The sequence below is a fragment of the Phyllobates terribilis genome, unplaced genomic scaffold, assembly GCF_046119375.1.
Source record: "Phyllobates terribilis strain yellow unplaced genomic scaffold, ASM4611937v1 Scaffold_12__6_contigs__length_324123572, whole genome shotgun sequence".
In the NCBI taxonomy this organism is placed as follows: domain Eukaryota; kingdom Metazoa; phylum Chordata; class Amphibia; order Anura; family Dendrobatidae; genus Phyllobates; species Phyllobates terribilis.
This window is the reverse complement of record NW_027362772.1, coordinates 39,396,423-39,415,853: the sequence shown is the minus strand read 5'-3', so window position 1 is coordinate 39,415,853 and position 19,431 is coordinate 39,396,423. Positions and strand designations below refer to the sequence as shown.

Sequence of the window (19,431 nt, the reverse complement as noted above, 5' to 3'; positions counted from 1 at the left end):
TTTGCAGAGGGGCAGTAAGTGTGTGTATTTTGCAGAGGGGCAGTATGTGTGTGTGTATTTTGCAGAGGGGCAGTATGTGTGTGAATTTTGCAGAGGGGCAGTAAGTGTGTGTATTTTGCAGAGGGGCAGTATGTGTGTGTGTATTTTGCAGAGGGGCAGTATGTGTTTGTATTTTGCAGAGGGGCAGTATGTGCGTGTATTTTGCAGAGGGTCAGTATGTGTGTGTAATTTGTAGAGGGGCAGTATGTGTGTATTTTGCAGAGGGGCAGTATGTGTGTATTTTACAGAGGGGCAGTATGTGTGTGTATTTTGCAGAGGTTCAGTATGTGTGTGTATTTTGCAGAGGGTCAGTATGTGTGTGTATTTTTCAGAGAGGCAGTACATGTGTAAATTTTGCAGAGGGGCAGTACGTGTGTGTATTTTGCCGAGGGTCAGTATGTGTGTGTATTTTGCAGAGGGGCAGTATGTGTGTATTTTACAGAGGGGCAGTATGTGTGTGTATTTTGCAGAGTGGCAGTATGTGTGTGTATTTTGCAGAGGGGCAGTACGTGTGTGTATTTTGCAGCGGGGCAGTGTGTGTATATTTTGCAGAAGATCAGTACGTGTGTGTATTTTGCAGAGGGGCAGTATGTGTGTGTATTTTGCAAAGGGGCAGTATGTGTGTGTATTTTGCAGAGAGGCAGTACGTGTGTAAATTTTGCAGAGGATCAGTACGTGTGTGTATTTTGCAGAGGGGCAGTATGTGTGTGTATTTTGCAGAGGGGCAGTATGTGTGTGTATTTTGCAGAGGGGCAGTATGTGTGTGTATTTTTCAGAGGAGCAGTATGTGTGTGTATTTTGCAGAGGGGCAGTATGTGTGTATTTTGCAGAGGGGAAGAATATGTGTGTATTTTGCAGAGGGGCAGTACGTGTGTGTATTTTGCAGAGGGTCAGTACGTGTGTGTATTTTGCAGAGGGGCAGTATGTGTGTGTATTTTGCAGAGAGGCTGTACGTGTGTAAATTTTGCAGAGGAGCAGTATGTGTGTGTATTTTGCAGAGGAGCAGTATGTGCGTGTATTTTGCAGAGGAGCAGTATGTGCGTGTATTTTGCAGAGGAGCAGTATGTGTGTGTATTTTGCAGAGGAGCAGTATGTGTGTGTATTTTGCAGAGGGGCCATATGTGCGTGTATTTTGCAGAGGAGCAGTATGTGTGTGTATTTTGCAGAGGAGCAGTATGTGTGTGTATTTTGCAGAGGAGCAGTATGTGTGTGTATTTTGCAGAGGGGCAGTATGTGTGTGTATTTTGCAGAGGGGCATTATGTGTGTGTATTTTGCAGAGGGGCAGTACGTGTGTTTATTTTGCAGAGGGGCTGTACGTGTGTGTATTTTGCAGAGGGGCAGTATGTGTGTATTTTGCAGAGGGGCAGTATGTGTGTATTTTGCAGAGGGGCAGTGTGTGTGTTTATTTTGCAGAGAGGCAGTGTGTGTGTGTTTTTTGCAGAGGGGCAGCATGTGTGCATATTGCAGAGGGGCAGTATGTGTGTATTTTGCAGAGGGGCAGTATGTGTATATTTTGCAGAGGGGCAGTATGTGTGTGTATTTTGCAGAGGAGCAGTATGTGTGTGTATTTTGCAGAGGGGCAGTATGTGTGTATTTTGCAGAGGGGCAGTATGTGTGTATTTTGCAGAGGGGCAGTGTGTGTGTGTGGAGCACTTTGCAAGTCTCCTGTGATGTCTGCTTCAGCCCCAAGTTAAATTGCCGTGTTGACACTTTGTGATAAATAAGTGGGTTTTGGGTTCAAGTAGGAATGTAATGGTGTTTTTTTATGTTTCTTTGCTTTGTCCTAGGAACTTTTATTGCATATCTTTTTTTGTTCATTCCATTTTTTTCAAAGGTGACATAACAGGAAAACAGCAATTCTGACTTTTTATTTTTTTTCTGTTTCATCACATGGAATAATGATGATCAAATCTGCCAAGATTTGAATAGGTCAAATCATGCAGATTTTACAGGGAAATTCAATTTACAGTCAAGCTATTCTCTGCGAATGTTCCTTATTATGATCTGAGGTCTTTCCTGATCCTAAAGAATAATAATTGTAAGATGGAAAAAAAGAAAATATTTAAAAAAATACTCGCCTCATTCTCTCTGCTCAGTCCTCCTTCCGTCTTTTGAGCACCTTCTTCTGTACTGCACAATCTCTTCATCTTTCATCTTTCTTCACTCAAGCCCTGGCTTCTGGCATGACAAAGGTTCCGACTGACCTTACTGCACACATTGCTGTCACTTGGGTGATGCGCTTCATGACTTGGTGACATCACAACGCACAGCACGCAGTGATCTCAGTCTTAGGTTTCATTGAGGGAGTGGAGTGAAGAAGAAATAAGGAAGCCCTGAGGGCCGGATGGCGGGCTGCAGGAGTCACAGATTAAGTGAAATGAATATCATTATTTGTTTTGTGATGCCATTTCTGGTGGAACAAAACAGTGAGTTCAGGTGGCCATCATTTTGTTGAAATCACGCAGAGTGAATTGCAAAAAATATGAAGCATTTGAAAAATTGAAGTAGAATTTAATTTGCTCACCTGCATTATGGAATAAATATTTTTTAATAATTTATTAGATCTGTCAATTAACAAGGCAATAACTAACAAAAGTTTTTTATTTTTTTGTTTTTTTAAATTTTGTGAAAAGGGCTCATTTAAACTTTTAAAATATTTACTCATTAATGCTTTTTAATCTTTTTTTTATGTTTAAAATTTTATCGGAAAATTTTAAATTGATTTCAGTCGTCCTTTGTGGTCATAAAAAAAAAATAAACAAATAAAAATAGTGAAAAATAGACTTTTAATTCAATTTTTTTCTTTATGTGACAATTTTTCAATTTGTGTCATGGAGACAAGAGGCAAACAATATTTGAATATCTCTGCAAAAAATTTTTTTAGAACTCATAAAATTTCTTGTCTAAGAAAACCGAAATTATGCCAGGGTCATGAATTCGGGAAAATATCCAGTCTTGAACTGGTTAGGTTACACATTACATAGACATCTATGTGGAACAGTATCAAACACCTTTGCAAAGTCCGACTTCCACCCTTCTGTTTAGGTTTCTATCTCACAAAAAGAAATCAGTTCAGATTTACGACCTTTATAATTAGAAAAATCATCCTGGCTTATAATATTATGTTCTACCACCTGCACTTGTATATTTGTCCCTTAGGAGCCTCTTCTTTCAATAAAGGCTAAAGGGATTATCCAGGACTTTTTTTTCAAGGGACTATGAATTTACAGGCAGGTAGTTGCTAACTACTTGTCTGTTTTACTCGAAACTGGCTCAGAACAATCATGGACTGCCCCTGCTGGCAAATGTGTTGGTTCACCTCAACAGAGTAGCACTTCCTTTTCTGCACAGCTCTGTTGATGGGGCATAACTGTTGATGTCATGCTGATTGACAGCCGGCTCCCAGCAGTTAGTCAATCAGCATGGCATCAACAGTCACGCCCGATCAACAGAGCAGAGCAAAAGAGAAGCTGCTGTTCTGTCAATTTGACATCACCGGAAGCTGTAGAATCACCAGCAGGAGCGGTCTTTGATTTGACATCACCGGAAGCTGTAGAATCACCTGCAGGAGCGGTCTTTGATTTGTCATCACCGGAAGCTGTAGAATCACCAGCAGGAGCGGTCTTTGATTGCTTTGAGCCACCAGAAATTGGTGCCAGGCAGAACAATCAGGTAGTTAGACAGGTAGTTAGGAACTATCTACCTGTAAGTTTTTAGGCTCATAAAAGAGAGATAAAATAGTCTAAGGCAACCCCTTTAAGCTTTCTTTTGGCTGTAATAGACCTGTAAGAGTGATGGGCTGTACTATTATGTTCCTGCCCCTGAAGTCATCAATTGCATAGTAATACAGTGTGAATAAGGCTATACGTCTTTTATATGTAATGTGATATGGTAATGTATAATGCACAGTGTGTGATAAGTATTGTTAGTATAATATGCGTAGTGTGCAGCAGTGACTTTGGGTAAGATAAACTTTGTTAAGCATTACAAGTGTAATATGTAAATGTAATGTACAATGTTTGGGAATGAGTTATGTCAGCTGCAGACTGTAGGGACAGACATAGTTAAAGTTTGGGACTAGCCCATAGAGGGAGAGACAAGCCGCAGTAAAAAAGGACTGCTTCCTGGTAGGAATCAGATAGTTAATCAAGGTCAAGTTCAAGTTGCAGTGGGCCAATAGCAAGAACAAGAATCTATCGTTTACGGCAGTGGGAGGCCTTACTGGAATCCTTTGCAGACATTCCGGCAACGTCCGCAGCTCAAGGCTCTGTATAGGTACTATGAAGATTGCTTTATCCTCTAGTGTACACAGGATGTTGGACATGAAACCGCGGGAATGGAAGGCAATGGATCCTGAGTATACTGTGGAACTGGACGAGAAATCTCTGGGGCTGATGGAATCAGTAAATGTAGGGATAGTCCATAGGGAACAGATGGTGATGCTGAAAATGTCCGATACTAAGGAAACCAGAAGTAAAAGTGTGTCGTCCTATACTGCGTGTTACAATCTGATGAACTTGAACTGACTAGTAAACTTCTGTGTGTTGAAACGAACTTCGTGTCCCCTGAGTTATGTGCGGCCTACAAGTGAATGTGATTCAGCCCACACATGGCAGGACATTGAATAATCCGTTACACGATTATCCAGGAGGGTGCAAGGGCATCATGGAACAGCAGCTCGCCCACGGCTACCGCCCTCCAGCATCTTACAGACCATCCTAATTGATTTCACTGTATCATTCATTTCCAGAATTAAGTTATCATTGTAGTTGATAGCGAAGACAGTTAAAAACTGATCTCTAACTACGGGGATGGTAAAAAAAAACAAATAAGTTTAGCTCTAATTCCTGAAGTTCTAGCATAGACCATTACAGTGGTCTCCAACAGGACAGGGAGTAATTGTCTGCAGCGGTCAGGTGTTTGGAATGGGTGTCTACATCTGAAAAACATCCAATAATGTCCCATTCCAGTCATCTGATCACTGGAGCCAATCGCTGACCTTAGCAGTTAGGTGACTGACAAACTGATTATTGTTGTATCTTATCCTGGCAGCGACGACGACAGCACCATTGCTGGACATGTCTGTCAGTGATAAGATGACAGGCATCATTTTACACTCTGACAGGGTCAAGTATGAGCAGTGGAATGGCAACTATGGTGACTAAAGGTAGGTTCCCAACTGTCACATCAACCTCTCAGTATTCTGAGATCATCTCAAGCAGCCGTTGGGTGACAGAGGTGAACTACATAGATGCTGCAGTTTCTATTGACTACAACATTTATGGGGTTAAACTACAAGGACTAGTGTTGAGCGACTATCTTTCATTAACTCTTTTGGCGAGCACGCTCGGGAGCGCGCCGAGTATTTTGGCGTGCTCGGATATTTTTTTACTGTTGCCTCGGCTGCAAGTGTCACGGCTGTTTGACAGCTGTGACTCATGCAGAGATTGTCTGTCGAACAGGAATATCTGCATGCATCACAGTTGTCTAACAGCCGTGACACTTGCAGTCTCGGCGACAGTAAAAAAAATGCAGAGCACGCCAAAATACTCGGCGAGCTCCCAAGCTTTCTCACCAAAAGAGGTAATGAAACATACTCGCTCAACACTGACAAGGAACAAAGCAAAGGAGTAACTGTCATTTTAATTTTTATGTCAAAAATTATTAGTTCACATGAAAATAAGCAACTTTGCAATATATCTTATCAGAGAAATCTGCTTCTTTTTCTTCCTGGACTCTCTCAGCTCAAGGGTAAAATCTGTACAATCTACATTTGTTGAAGGCAGATTTTCCTGTTACTGAGATAGGAGGTTACAGTTAGTGTTCACAAAGTTCTATGGAAAAGGGAGGCGCTAGAGGCAGACACAATGTCACGTGTGAGTCAGGTGTGACAGACAGTCGCTCTGGATCTGGCTGTAGAAGGTCACTGCACTTGGCATTACAGACACCTTCTTGATCCTCTCATCTGTGTGGTGTAGTTATATCCTTCTTCCTTTAGAACCCAGCAGCGATCTCCACCTTCTGCTGCTGATTGACACACCCTTGCTTGGTAGTTAAAAACTCTCAGTTTCTCCAGAGAGTCGCAAGTGATAGTTCTATGTAACTCTGTGTAGGCTTGGAGCACTAGCAGTCGGCTAGTTTCTTCTTTGGTGCCCTTGGAGGACAGTTAGTGTTATCTGTCTGGTGTCTGCTCAAGCTAAGTGTATCCCCTTTGTTTGTTTACCTTGTTATCTTTAGTTTGTAGTGGGGCCTGACTAGTGCTCACTCCGTCCCTTCCCTATCTAGGGCCTAGCTCTAGGGACATTCAGGGATTAGGTTCCTGCTTGGCGATAGGTGTGGAACCTATGTAGGGATGATAGGGTGGGCAGTGTGATATTAGATCTGCCTAGGGGTCTCCACTCCCCCTTTTGCTAGTTGTTGGGCTTCGTTTCCCTCTTCCTGTCGTTGTGCATTTAGTCTTTCCCTCATCTTGAGTGACACACAAACATTCTACTTAAATGAGTTACAGTTCTCCATACAACTTTATAAGCACCAACTGTCATCTCCTATCTCAATAATTGGAAAGTCTGTGTTCACTGAAGGCAGATTTTAATTGCTAATTGAGAGTGAATGTTCAGTCCGGGAGGATAAAGAAGCAGATTTCACTGATACAATATATCACGTTTCTTATTTTCACGTGTAGTATTAATTTATGAAAAAATAAAAAATAAACGACAGTTAATCTTTAATTTTGATTCCTGCCACTGCAGGTAAACATTGCAATTGACAAGGAAGAGGCCATTTTACCAAGAAATGGGAGAACATCATCGGTATAAAGTCCCTATTCCAATGACGATATCACCGAAAGTCTCCAACATACTTCCACAACCAATTTGGTTATTTTTCTCTCCACAACCGGTAACTTTTGTCTTCTGCTGCTCCACTGGTTTGGGTAATGTAATGTCTACAACAATTGACCTCAACATCCAAATGCTGCCCATCAATGTGATACATCATCCATGGTGATGTCAACTCGGCAGACAGTGGCTGATCACCATGATTGGGCACTGTAGAGATAACATTGGGGCACCTTGTAACCAATGTTTGTAAGTCGACAGACAGCATCGATAGATTGACTGTCAATAGAGTGGTGGCATCTCTTATTGTTTGTTGCTCTCGTTTCACTTTTGTGTCCATTCCCTTTAAATCTTGCAGTTATTTCAGCACATTTAGGGCTTCAGCCTTTTCAGTATCAGAACATCTAATCACACAATAAGTCACGCTAACTCAGATAACAATGTACGGCCATGTGATACACTCCCATCAGAGACTGATAACCAAGCAAACAATATTATACTACAAGTATTCTCAATAACACTGTGACAACTTCAGCGGTGAAAGAGACAGAGAACATTCTACAACACCATCTCTTCAGAAGTAGCAGGTAAGAAATCACCCTTCTTCTAAGTTGGACAATTAAGGGGTTGTCTAGAAACATGACTTATTCCCTCCAGATACAGCACATCTGTCCATGGGTTGTGTCTGGTAATTTAGCACAGCGCTATCAATGATTCCAAGGCAGGTATGCAATACCACAAACAACCTGAGCACCGATGGGGCACTGTTTTCGGAAGAGAGCAGCTTTTGCATCAGTGATGTATAAGCTTTTGAAAGATTTGAAATTTGGGCTACACTGAATTCGATGGAGCTATTGTCAGTTTAGGTCTTAGACCTGACAAGTTGGCCCAGAAGAAGTGATATGGAACAATATTTTCCATCGTTTTTAAATATTAGGAACCATGTCCATTCTCTTGCATGAAAGTCCTTATTTATATACACATTATTCTGAAGCATGACTTGAAGCCCCATGGCTAAAAATATGGAAGTCAAATATAAACTAATTGATTTTGCACAAATATCCCCCAAAATTCTGAATTCTACTGAATCAAATTTTTTGGAGATTCAATTTGGATTGATCCAGCAAAGTTGTGGCCAGCCACCTGCCATTTTGCAGAATTCCGAGGGCAAATAAGGAATTAAAAAAAAAATCCAAAATAATAGACTTGTATTCTCATATACTCACCTTGGCTCAATAAAAACAGTCTCATCGCCACTGCTCCCCACCTGTCTTCCAATCAGCTCCTCTTTAATTGTCTCCTCTTTCGAGGTTTTCTGGAGGATGTTGCCATTGACTAAGCCCAACATTGTCATGTGGAGCACAATACATGTCCCACACGACTATGTGGAGTGCACATCAATAATGCCAAAGATGTGTATTGTGCTCCACATACCACTTAGTGATTGGTGGCACCTGCTTGAAGACCTGGAGAGAAAAGAAGATTTGAGAAGAGCTGAATGGAGAACAGGCAAGGAGCAGCAGTGGCAGAAGAGGTGTGGGAAGGTTCTAGGATGGGTGAGTATAATAGTTTATTTTTTAGCCTCTTATATGCTGATTGAGTTTACACAAAATTTATTTAATGCAATTTTGATCTCTTCCCCCGGATTGAATCAATCTTCCCAAATAAAATTTTGGGAAAAGTGTTCAACTTTACCATAATCTGTAGCAAGACAACAAAGCCCCAAAGAAATTTATAATACTGGTGTATTCTGGAGCTTTTTTAAGCTCCCCAAAGTCACTAGAACTTGGCTGCAATTATTATCTTCAAATGCCCCTTATTTTATTCACAGATATTCAAATATATCTGGCTGTGGCTGGATGTTCTCAGATGTTACCATAATTTAATATCACTTACAGATAAAATGACTTTTTGCCAGGTGAGAAGATTTTTTTCTTTTTTTTTTCCAAAATATAGTCCTTAAACCTAAATGTATGTTATACATGTTTGTTGATAAAAAAAAAACTGAGGCATAATTTACCAATTAATTCTAGCTAGTTTTTGGAAAACAAAAATTACTCTACAGCTGATGAAATTGTTGCATGAGCCAAAATTGTACTCAGGCATCATTAATAGGGATAAGTGGACTGGTAGAAGTTCAGGTTCCTCTATCCGACCCAAACCTTAGTCCAAAGTTTGGCTCAGGTACCAGAACTGTACCCGAACTTGATCCAGAACCCGAATCCCATTGAAAACAATGAGCACCCGAACTCTCTTTCCTCCCGGACTTCTCCAGAACTCCAAACATTAAAATGGACTTAATATTCGGAGATTAGCAATGGACACTAACTGCCCGGTATGGAACCCAAAACTTTTCAGTTCAGGTTCGGTCATCTCAAGTCCATAAGATATCTAGTGATTTCTCTCATATCTGAAAAAATGGACCGCTGTACCTCAATGTTTTGGATCCTAGTTTCATTAGCCACTATTTTCTATATAACATAAAAAGAAAAAACCTGCAGCAAAGCCACCATAAAAAGCATGCAATGAGATGTCAGTAAAGGAAAAACACCTTTAATCTTTCTTGAAGCACCATCCCAAAGCGAAAACTAAGTGGGTACCCCGGTGTCTAAAAGACGTCAAATGCACATACTCTCCAGAAGTGTACCACTTCCCTGCCTCCTGACTTTCTGTTTTCCAAGGGTGGGGCACTCCTTAAGATTAGGGATGAGCGGACCCGTGAAAGTTCATTTTTTTGGTATCCAATCCAAACTTTATTTCAAGGTTCGGGTCCTAGAACATTACCTGGACTTGAACCAGAACCCAATCCCCATTGAAAACAGTGGTGACCAAAACTTTTGAGCTGGAAAAAAAATCTCTCTCTCTCTCCTGTAGACTTCTCCCAGAACTTTGAACATCGCAAAAGACATCCAAGATAAGTCCGTGTTCGGCGTTTTGCACTGGACACTAACTGTCCGGTATGAACCCTAAATTTTTAAGTTAGGGTTCGCTCATCTATACTTAAGATCGCTGTTCAGACCAAAAGCACAACTGCACCACTGATCTAATGTATGTACTGTCCGATGCAGACAACAGAGGCATCTTTGCTTCTCCATTATTGGAAGTGCATAAGGTCCCTGAAGCCGGAAGGATCCAGTGATCCAACCATCTTCATGAGCAGTGATTGCAAGCTGTAAAGCAATCAGCTCTGTGTCTAAAAAACTGGACACCTCTAATAGACTGCAGAAGAGACAAATAACTTTGGAAATAAAAAGTAAATTAAAAAAATTAAAATACCTCCATTTTTAAGAATGGAGAGAATTTTTAGCAATTTAACCATTTAAGTAATTGAGTCAACACTTTTACAGTCATTTTCCAATTCTGTAAACACAAAAATGACCAGATCTTTTACATTGACTCTATTCTGGCAGGGATTATCTAACCTGTTTTTTTTTATCTTTTAGGTTTTCCTCTTGATTACTGTAAGGACAGCCATTTACTTTAGAAAGACGGAAAGAAGACAATATGGAGCTGCAAAACAACACAGATGATTATGTTTTTTATTACATTAATTACTACAAGTAATAATTTTATTCTTATTATGTAACATCCATCAATCAGATCATCTTGAATTTATCTTCATACCAGGAAATATAAAAGAAAAGGGAAAGGGAACACATACTAAATGTTAATCCATCTTAGTAAGTTAGCATATACAGGATAGGTAATAGCTTGCTGATTACTGGTACCCTCACTATTCAGATGGGACACATCAGAGCTTATACCTGGAGGCAAAATTGCAGCCAGCCATGTTTGACTCTGAAATTCTGCAACAATTGAGAGAAAACATAGTTTGAAAAGTCAATCAATGACCACAGGGAGAGGTGTGACTAGCCCGGTTGTCCCCAGCTGGCTTATTACTCCATCTCCCAGTTGATTGACAGGTCTCTCCCATGTGTGTATATAGGGAGGTACCTGTCAATCAATTGAAGTAGGGTGGGAAGAAGTCAGCCTTAGACTAGGTTGGCTTTGCTAACTGTGCTTTTTCTCTGAAATGCCAAAGAATTTCAGCATAAAACATACCTGATTGCAATTGTGCAGCAAGACTCAGAAAGCATGATCCTAATGACAGGTTCCCTGTAAAGTTTACACTTGTTAGTAGGTGAGAAAGGCAGGACTTTAAAGGTTTTCTCTATGAATATTAGAGGAACTAGGACTTAGGCTGTGTGCCCACGATGCATTTTTTAAGCGTTTCCGCAGCGGCAAAAACGCTGAAGAAGCTCTTAAAAAACACATGGTAGAAGGTCTGCCATGTCCCCCAATGATAATCCGCAAAAAAAACGGGTAGTGCTGCGGTAGTGTTCCGGTAGTGCTGTGGAAAAAAACGCAGCACTACCAATTATTTTGCAGAAGCGTTGCGTTTTTGCCGCCATTGACTTTCACTGGAACGCTTGGATTCCGCATCACTGCATCTGTACATGCGGAGTCCATGTGTTTCAATGTCCGGATGGTACCTGGGTGTGGAGGACAGGAGACTCTCCTACAGACCCGGGTACCATAAAACCTGTAAAAAAAATGAATAAAATTAAAAATAAATATTATATTTACCTTCTGATGGCCCCCGATGCACTCGTCTTCACTTGCTGGCAACTCGCAGTGGACTGAAGGACCTGCACTGACGTCATAGTCATGTGACGGCAGGTCTTTCAGTGTAGGACTGCGGCGAACTGCCGGCAAGCCAGGACGGAGGGAAGCAAGACTCCGGGGGCTATCAGAAGGTAAGTATAGATTTATTTTTTTATTTTTTCCCATTCTTAAGGTCACAGTATATAAATCCATGCTGTTTGCATGGATTTATATAGTGTGACCAAGTTGGCAAGCACTTTTCCAAGTGATGCTAAAATCGCTTGGAAAGCGCTTGTCAACCCGCATGCGGTAATGCAAGTGAAGAACGCTTCACATCCGCTTGTCCCTGGCAGGAAAAACGCATGTACAATCCGCATGTACAATCCGCATGCGTTTTTTCTGCCAGGGAGATGCAGAAACGCTCAGGAAAAAATCCTGAGCATTTCTGCATCGTGGGCACATAGCCTTATAGTCTTTCTCTCTGAGTGGGCAGAGGAAGCAAGAGATGCAAGGATTTTACATGGGTGGGCATGTGAAGCAAAACTCACAAGCTTCCTCTGCAAATGGATGGAGAAGCCAACACCCACAGGCTTTCTCTATGAGTCTTGAGGGAACATGACTCAGAAACTTATTCTATGAGTGGGCATCGGAACAGAACTCTTAAAGGGAAGTGGTCAGTAGGATCAATCCTCCTAAGCCGTCTATATGGACAAGCAGGTCATAGAAAGTTAAATAAAATGATACCTTGATAGCTGTGATCTGATTTCTTATTCCAGAGAAATCCATGTTTTTCTTTATATATAAATGAGCTGTTAAGATCTACAGGCCAGACATACAGTGGTATGAAAAAGTGTTTGCCCCCGTCCCGATTTCTTATTCTTTTGCATGTTTGTCACACTTCAATGTTTCTGATCACAAAACAAATTTAAATATTAGACAAAGATAACACAAGTAACACAAAATGCAATTTTTAAATGAAGGTCTTTATTATTAAGGGAAAAAGAAATCCAAACCTACAGGGCCCTGTGTGAAAAAGTGATTGCCCCCTAAACCTAATAAATGGTTGGGCCCTTAACAGCAACAACTGCAATCAAGCATTTGCAATAACTGGCAATGAGTCTTTTACAACGCTCTGGAGGAATTTTGGCCCAATCATCTTTGCAAAATTGTTGTAATTAAGCCACATTGGAAGGTTTCAGAGCATGAACTACCTTTTTAAGGTCATGCCACAACATCTAATTCGGGTTATGGTCAGTACTTTGATTAGGTTACTCCAATGTCTTAATTTTGTTTTTCTTAAGCCATTCAGAGGTGGACTTGCTGGTGTGTTTTGGATCATGGACCTGCTGCATAACCCAAGTGTGCTTCTGCTTGACACCATGAAGGAGATGGCCAGACATTGTCCTTCAGGATTTTTTGGTAGACAGCAGAATTCATGGTTCCATTTATGACAGCAAGTCTTCCAGGTCCTGAAGCAGCAAAACAGACCCAGACCATCAAACTACCACAACCATATTTTACTGTTGGTATGATGTTCCTTTTCTGAAATGCTGTGTTACTTCTACGCCAGATGTAATGGTACATACACCTTCCAAAAAGTTCTACTTTTGTCTTGTCAGTCCACAGTGTATTCACCCAAAAGTCTTTACGACCGTCAAGATGTTTTCTAGCAAAACTGAGACAAGCCTTTATGTTCTTTTTGCTCTGCAGTGGTTTTCGTCATGGAACTCTGCCATGCATGCCATTATTGGCCAGTATATTTTTTACTAGCTATTGAACCCGTTCTACGCCTGGGTGGTGAGCATTTTTCTTGGTATATGGTCTCCCATGCTGGTATGTACTGCCCCCATCCTGGTATTTGTGCTGCACCTCTCCTGTCCCCACCATCCTATCCTGGTATGCATGGCACCCCTCATCCCCATCCCGGTATGCATGGCACCCCTCATACCTATCCTGGTATGCATGGCAATCCTCACCCCCAATCCTGGTATGCACGGCACCCCTCACCCCCAATCCTAGTATGCATGGCACCACTCATCCCCAATCCTGGTATACATGGCACCCCTCACCCCCAATCCTGGTATGCATGGCACCCCTCACCCACAATCCTGGTATGCATGGCACCCCTCACCCCCAATCCTGGTATGCATGGCACCCCTCATCCCCAATCCTGGTATGCATGGCACCCCTCATTCCCAATCCTGGTATGCGTGGCACTCCTCATCCCCAATCGTGGTATGCATGGTATCCCTCATCCTGGTATGATTGGCACCCCTCACCCCATCCTGGTATGCATTGCACTCCTCATCCCTATGCTGGCATGCATGGCACCCCTGATCCCCAATCCCGGTATGCATGGCACCCCTCATCCCCAATCCCGGTATGCATAGTACCCCACATCCACAATCCCGGTATGCATGGCACCCCTCATCCCCAATCCCGGTATGCATGGCACCCCTCATCCCCAATTCCGGTATGCATGGCACCCCTCATCCCCAATCCCAGTATGCATGGCTCCCTTATCACCTATCCTGATATGCATGGCTCCCTCATCCCCAATCCTGATATGCATTTCACCCCTCATCCCCAATCCTGGTATGCATGGCACCCCTCATCCCCAATCCTGGTATGCATGGCTCCCTCATCCCCAATCATGATATGCATGGCTCTCTCATCCCCAATGCCGATATGCATGGCACCCCTCTTCCTCAATCCTGGTATGCATGGCACCCCTCAACCCCAATCCTGGAAGGCATGGCACCCCTCATCCCCAATCCTGGTATGCATGGCACCCCTCATCCCCAATCCTGGTATGCGTGGCACTCCTCATCCCCAATCCTGGTATGCGTGGCACTCCTCATACCCAATCCTGGTATACATGGTACTCCTCATCCTCAATCCTGGTATGTATGGTACCCCTCATCACTCTCTTGGTTTGTATGGTACCCCTCATCCTTATCCTGGTATGTATGGTACCCCTCATCCCTATCCTAGTATGTATGGTACCCCTCAGCCTGGAATGCATGGCACCAAATCCCTCATCCTAGTATGCATGGCACCCCATCCCTCATCCTGCTATGCATGGTACCCCGCATTCCTATCCTGGTATGCATGGGCCCTTCATCCCCAATCCTGGTATACATGGTACCCCTCATCCTCAATCCTGTTATACATGGTACCCCTCATCCCTATCCTAGTATGTATGGTACCCCTCATCCCTATCCTAGTATGTATGGTACACCTTATCCATATTCTAGTATGTATGGTACCCCTCATCCTGGAATGCATGGCACCCAATCCCTCATCCTGGTATACATGGCACCCCATCCCTCATCCTGGTATGCATGGTACCCCGCATTCCTATCCTGGTATGTATGGTACTCCTCATCCCTATTCTGGTATGCATGATACCCCTCATCCCTATTCGGGTATGCATGGCACCCCTCACCCCCCAATCCTGGTATGCATGGTCCCCTCATCCCCCAATATAGGGATGTGTGGTACCCCTCATCTCCCAATCCTGGTATGCATGATCCCCTCACCCCTCAATCCTGCTATGAATTGTCCCCTCACCCCTCAATCCTGGTATGCATGATCCCCTCACCCCACAATCCTGATATGTGTGGTCCCCTCACCCTACAGTCCTGGTATTCATGGTCCCCTCACCCCACAATCCTGGTATGTGTGGCCCCCTCACCCCTCAATCCTGGAATGCATGGTCCCCTCACCCGACAATCCTGGTATGTGTGGCCCCCTCATCCCTTTCACGCTGTACACACATACAAAAAAATATACAGTTATACTCACCTTTCGTCTCTGTGCTCCAGCGCTTCTGTGTCCTGTTCTGCCGGAGGCTGGGGGAGGAGTGCGGCGCCGGAGCACCGCGCTGTCTGGCGCAATTTTGCTGAAGATACAATCCAAATGTGTCTTCAGTAAAATGGCGCCTGATAGATTGCATGCTCCAATCCGACGCCTCACTCCTGCCCTGGTCCCCAGTGAAGAGAGAGGCACCGCGGCAACGCTCCTCCCGGTCAGGTAAGTATGTAAGTATGGCACCGGAGATCGAGGTATGCATTCAGTGTCTACGCATACCGCGATCTCCGGCGCCATACACTCCTCTTACCTGTAACGGCTGAATGCGGTCTTCTTTCTGGAGCCAGACTGCGCGCCACGCATGCACAGTCTATTAAGGCTTCAGACAGAGACACGCTTAGCCGATTATATTATAGATGGTTGAGTCATGAACACTGACCTTAAATGAGGCAAGTGAAGCTTGCAGTTCTTTGGATGTTGCTGTGGGGTCTTTCATGACCTCTTGGATGAGTCATTGCTGCGTTCTAGGGGCAATTTTGGTCAGCCAGCCACTCTTATGAAGGTTCTCCATTATTCCATGTTTTCGCCATTTGTTGAAAATGTCTCTCATTGTGGTTTGCTGGAGTCTCAAAGCTTTATAAATGGCTTTATAACCTTTTACAGACTGATAGATCTCAGTTATTTTGTTTCTCATTTGTTCTTGGATTTCTTTGGAACGCAGCATGATGTCTAGCTTTTGAGAATCTTTTGGTCTGCTTCACTTTGTCAGGCAGGTCCTATTTAAGTGATTGCAGGTGTGGTAATAATCAGGCCTGTATGTGGCTTAGGAAATTTAACTCAGCTTTCCAAAGATGTGATAAACCACAGTTAATTTATGTTTTATGAGGGGGGGCAATCACTTTTTCACACAGGGCCCTGTAGGTTTGGATTTCTTTTTCCCTTATTAATAAAGACCTTAATTTAAAAACTGCATTTTGTGTTTACTTCTGTTTAGTGATGAGCGAGCATGCTCGCTACTGCTCGGTGCTCGCCCGAGGATCTCACTGCTCGAGATGCTCGGTGCTCGCCGAGTATTTCTGGGTTGCTCGGGTGGGAAATCGGGTCCTCTCCCTGCATGTTTGGCGCTCTTTAGAGAGCCAATGAACATGCAGGGATTGCCTGCCTTGCACTGTAATGCCGTAGCCATGTTGGTTGTGGGCATTACAGTGATTGGCTGGCAGCACAGCGTCATCAGGTCTATATCAGACCTGGCACCGCCATGCTCGTCACAGTCACTCTGGATCAGACAGTGTAGGGAGTGGTGCTGCTGTGTCGTGGAGAGATTTGATCGTGTATTAAGTAGTGTAGGGAGAAAAACCGTACATTACTTATATCCATCTTAACAAACAGTCATTCTGAGGACTAATCCATCTGCAGAGATATCAGGTAGGCAGGGTGTATTGGCAGGCTGTGTATATAGCAGACTGCAGTGCATATAGCACAAGAGGCTCCATTCCAATTCTGCCTTCTGCTGCTGTTAGATATTTATATACAAAGGCCCAGGTCTCAGGGGCCAGGAATAATTTTCTTTGGATCTTAATCCTCATTATTTGCTTAAAAAGCAATCCAGAAACCACTGTTTTTCTGCGCCATTTTCTTTGATTTGGGAAAGGTGCTGCTGCATCAGGGACAGATTTGCTTGTGTATTAGGTAGAGTAGGGAGAAAAACCGTACATTACACATATCCATCTTAACAAACAGTCCTTCTGAGGACTAAGTAATCCATCTGCAGAGATATCAGGCAGGCAGGGTGTAAAGGCAGGCGGTGTACAGTATATAGCAGACTGCAGTGCATATAGCACGAGAGGCTCCATACCAATTCTGCCTTCTGCTGCTGTTAGATATTTCTATACAAAGGCACAGGTCTCAGGGGCCAGGAATACTTTTCTTTGGATCTTAATCCTCATTATTTGCTTACAAAGCAATCCAGAGAACACAGTTTTTTCTGCGCCATTTGCTTGTTGGTACTGCAGTATACAGCTTACAGCCACATCCTTTCCATGTTAGAGCGCTAGAAATCCAGCTATTTAAAACTGTGTTTCTCCTTCCCCCATGGCGGCACCACGGAGAGAGGGGATCCGCCCTTCAAGGACAAGAAACCTATAGATAAAAGGGCGGTACCTCTCTCCCGCATCAGTTGGTTTCCCGTCCTTGACGGGATCCTACAATTCCTGAGGAGGCATACCTGCGGGGCGCCAGAAGATGATCGTCGTGGGATTCCAGGCCCGACCAGCCCGATCCAGCCAGCGGGGGTTCCCTGCCTTGGCTGGTGCGGTGCTCTGATGCGCCACCGCTGGGGTCAGTGGGCCTCTAGGGTGTGCGGGGGGGTCCAGAGAAGAAGGACTGAGCCTGCCGGGGCCCGCCGAGGTGCTGTGCTGGACCCCCTGGTTGCGGCAGGTGAGAGCGCGGCGCGGCCCGGCAGCGTACTTTTAACTTCCGGGTTTCCTCCGCGCATGCGCGAGCGTGCCGGGCGCCTCCGAATGACGCGGTGCCGCAATGCATGACTGGGTAAACCAGTCTGCGCCGGCGTCCTCCTGCAGCTGCGGGGGAGAAGGGGGCGCGGTGTCACAACAGGCACTGGGGGAGGATCTCCCAGTGCCTTAAAAGACAGCACATGATGCCACATAATGCTGATAACAGCTCTGGCATGCTGTCAAAAAAAAAAAAATTTGCATATATATAAATATACATAAGCCCAACATAAGCTGTTGGCTGTATTTAAAAAAAAAAAAAGAAAATGAGTGACCAGGAATTGCTGGAGGAGCAAGGGTTGCATCCTCAGTCGCCACCACCACCGCCAACCCAGCGAAAGAAGAAGCCGGAAGAAACAGGGCACCAGGGCCATAGCAGTGGAAGCAGGCGCTCTGGCCGATCGTCACAGCGCAGCAAAGACTCCACCTCAGCGACCCCACCTGCAAAGATAGCTCCACCTCCTGAACCGGTACCCTCTCTTCCGTCTGGTTGGTAAGTGAGCTTCGTGAAAGTCCACTTTGTAACTAGGGGCCCCGCTCTCTCTCTTTTTGTCTCTTATCAGGGAAGAAAGAGTACGGGAAACTAAAGAATAGGACCTGTGCACTTTGCACAGAAGCCCTACCCACTACTTGGGATAAGAGACTCTGCAGCTCCTGCATTGAGCAAACTATATGCGAGGGAACCCCGAGATTTGCCTCTGAGCTTAGAGACCTAATTAAGTTGCAAGTCGAAAATACCATTAAATCCTTCTGGGGGGGTAAAAGGTTAAAAAAAAAAAAAAAACCTATCCCCCGAGTCCCGATCTAGTAGTTCTGAAAATGGCGAAGATTCAGACACATCCATATCTTCCTCTTCCTCGTCTACAGATAGAGGAGGACGGAGCTGCTTTCCTATAGAGGAAACAGATAGCCTCATTAAAGCAGTCAGGTCTACCATGGGGTTAGCAGATCCCCAGCCCAAAAAATCTATCCAAGATATAATGTTCAGCGGTCTAGATCAAAAAAAGAGGAGGCCCTTTCCACTAAATGAGCATGTCCTCTCATTAATTATGAAGGAGTGGAGTAAACCGGAGAGGAAGGGCTTCCTTGCACCTAAACGGAAGTACCCGTTCGAGGACCCTGTATGTTCCTTTTGGGAGAAAGCGCAAAAGTTGGACGTCGCCATAGCCAAAGCCTCAAGGAAATACTCCCTTCCTTTTGAGGACATGGGCGTCTTAAAAGACCCCATGGATAAGAAAGCAGACTCCTTTCTAAAGGGTTCCTGGGAAGCCGCTGGTGGGGGGCTAAAACCTGTAGTAGCAGCCACATGTACGGCCAGGTCATTATTGGTCTGGCTGGATCAGCTTGAAACGCAACTAAGGCAGAAAACCTCTAGAGACACAATTCTTCAATCTATCCCAGTGATGAAAGGGGCTGCGGCCTTCCTAGCTGACGCCTCGGCAGATTCCGTCACATCAGGTGCTAGGGCGACAGGGCTTGCTAACGCGGCCAGATGAGCCCTCTAGCTCAAATGTTGGCCCAGGGATCTACAGACTAAATCAAGATTGTGCTCTATCCCCTGTGAAGGAGAGTTTCTAGTTGGGTCTGCTCTTGATGACATCTTAGAAAAAGCAGGGGACAAAAAGAA

At 44.1% G+C, this 19,431-nt stretch overlaps 1 pseudogene; it reads left to right on the top strand.

The window, feature by feature from the left end:
• Positions 1-7,343: 7,343 nt before the first annotated feature.
• The window catches only part of LOC141172010 (formyl peptide receptor 2-like), a 31,792-nt pseudogene continuing 19,704 nt past the window's right edge, over positions 7,344-19,431 (top strand).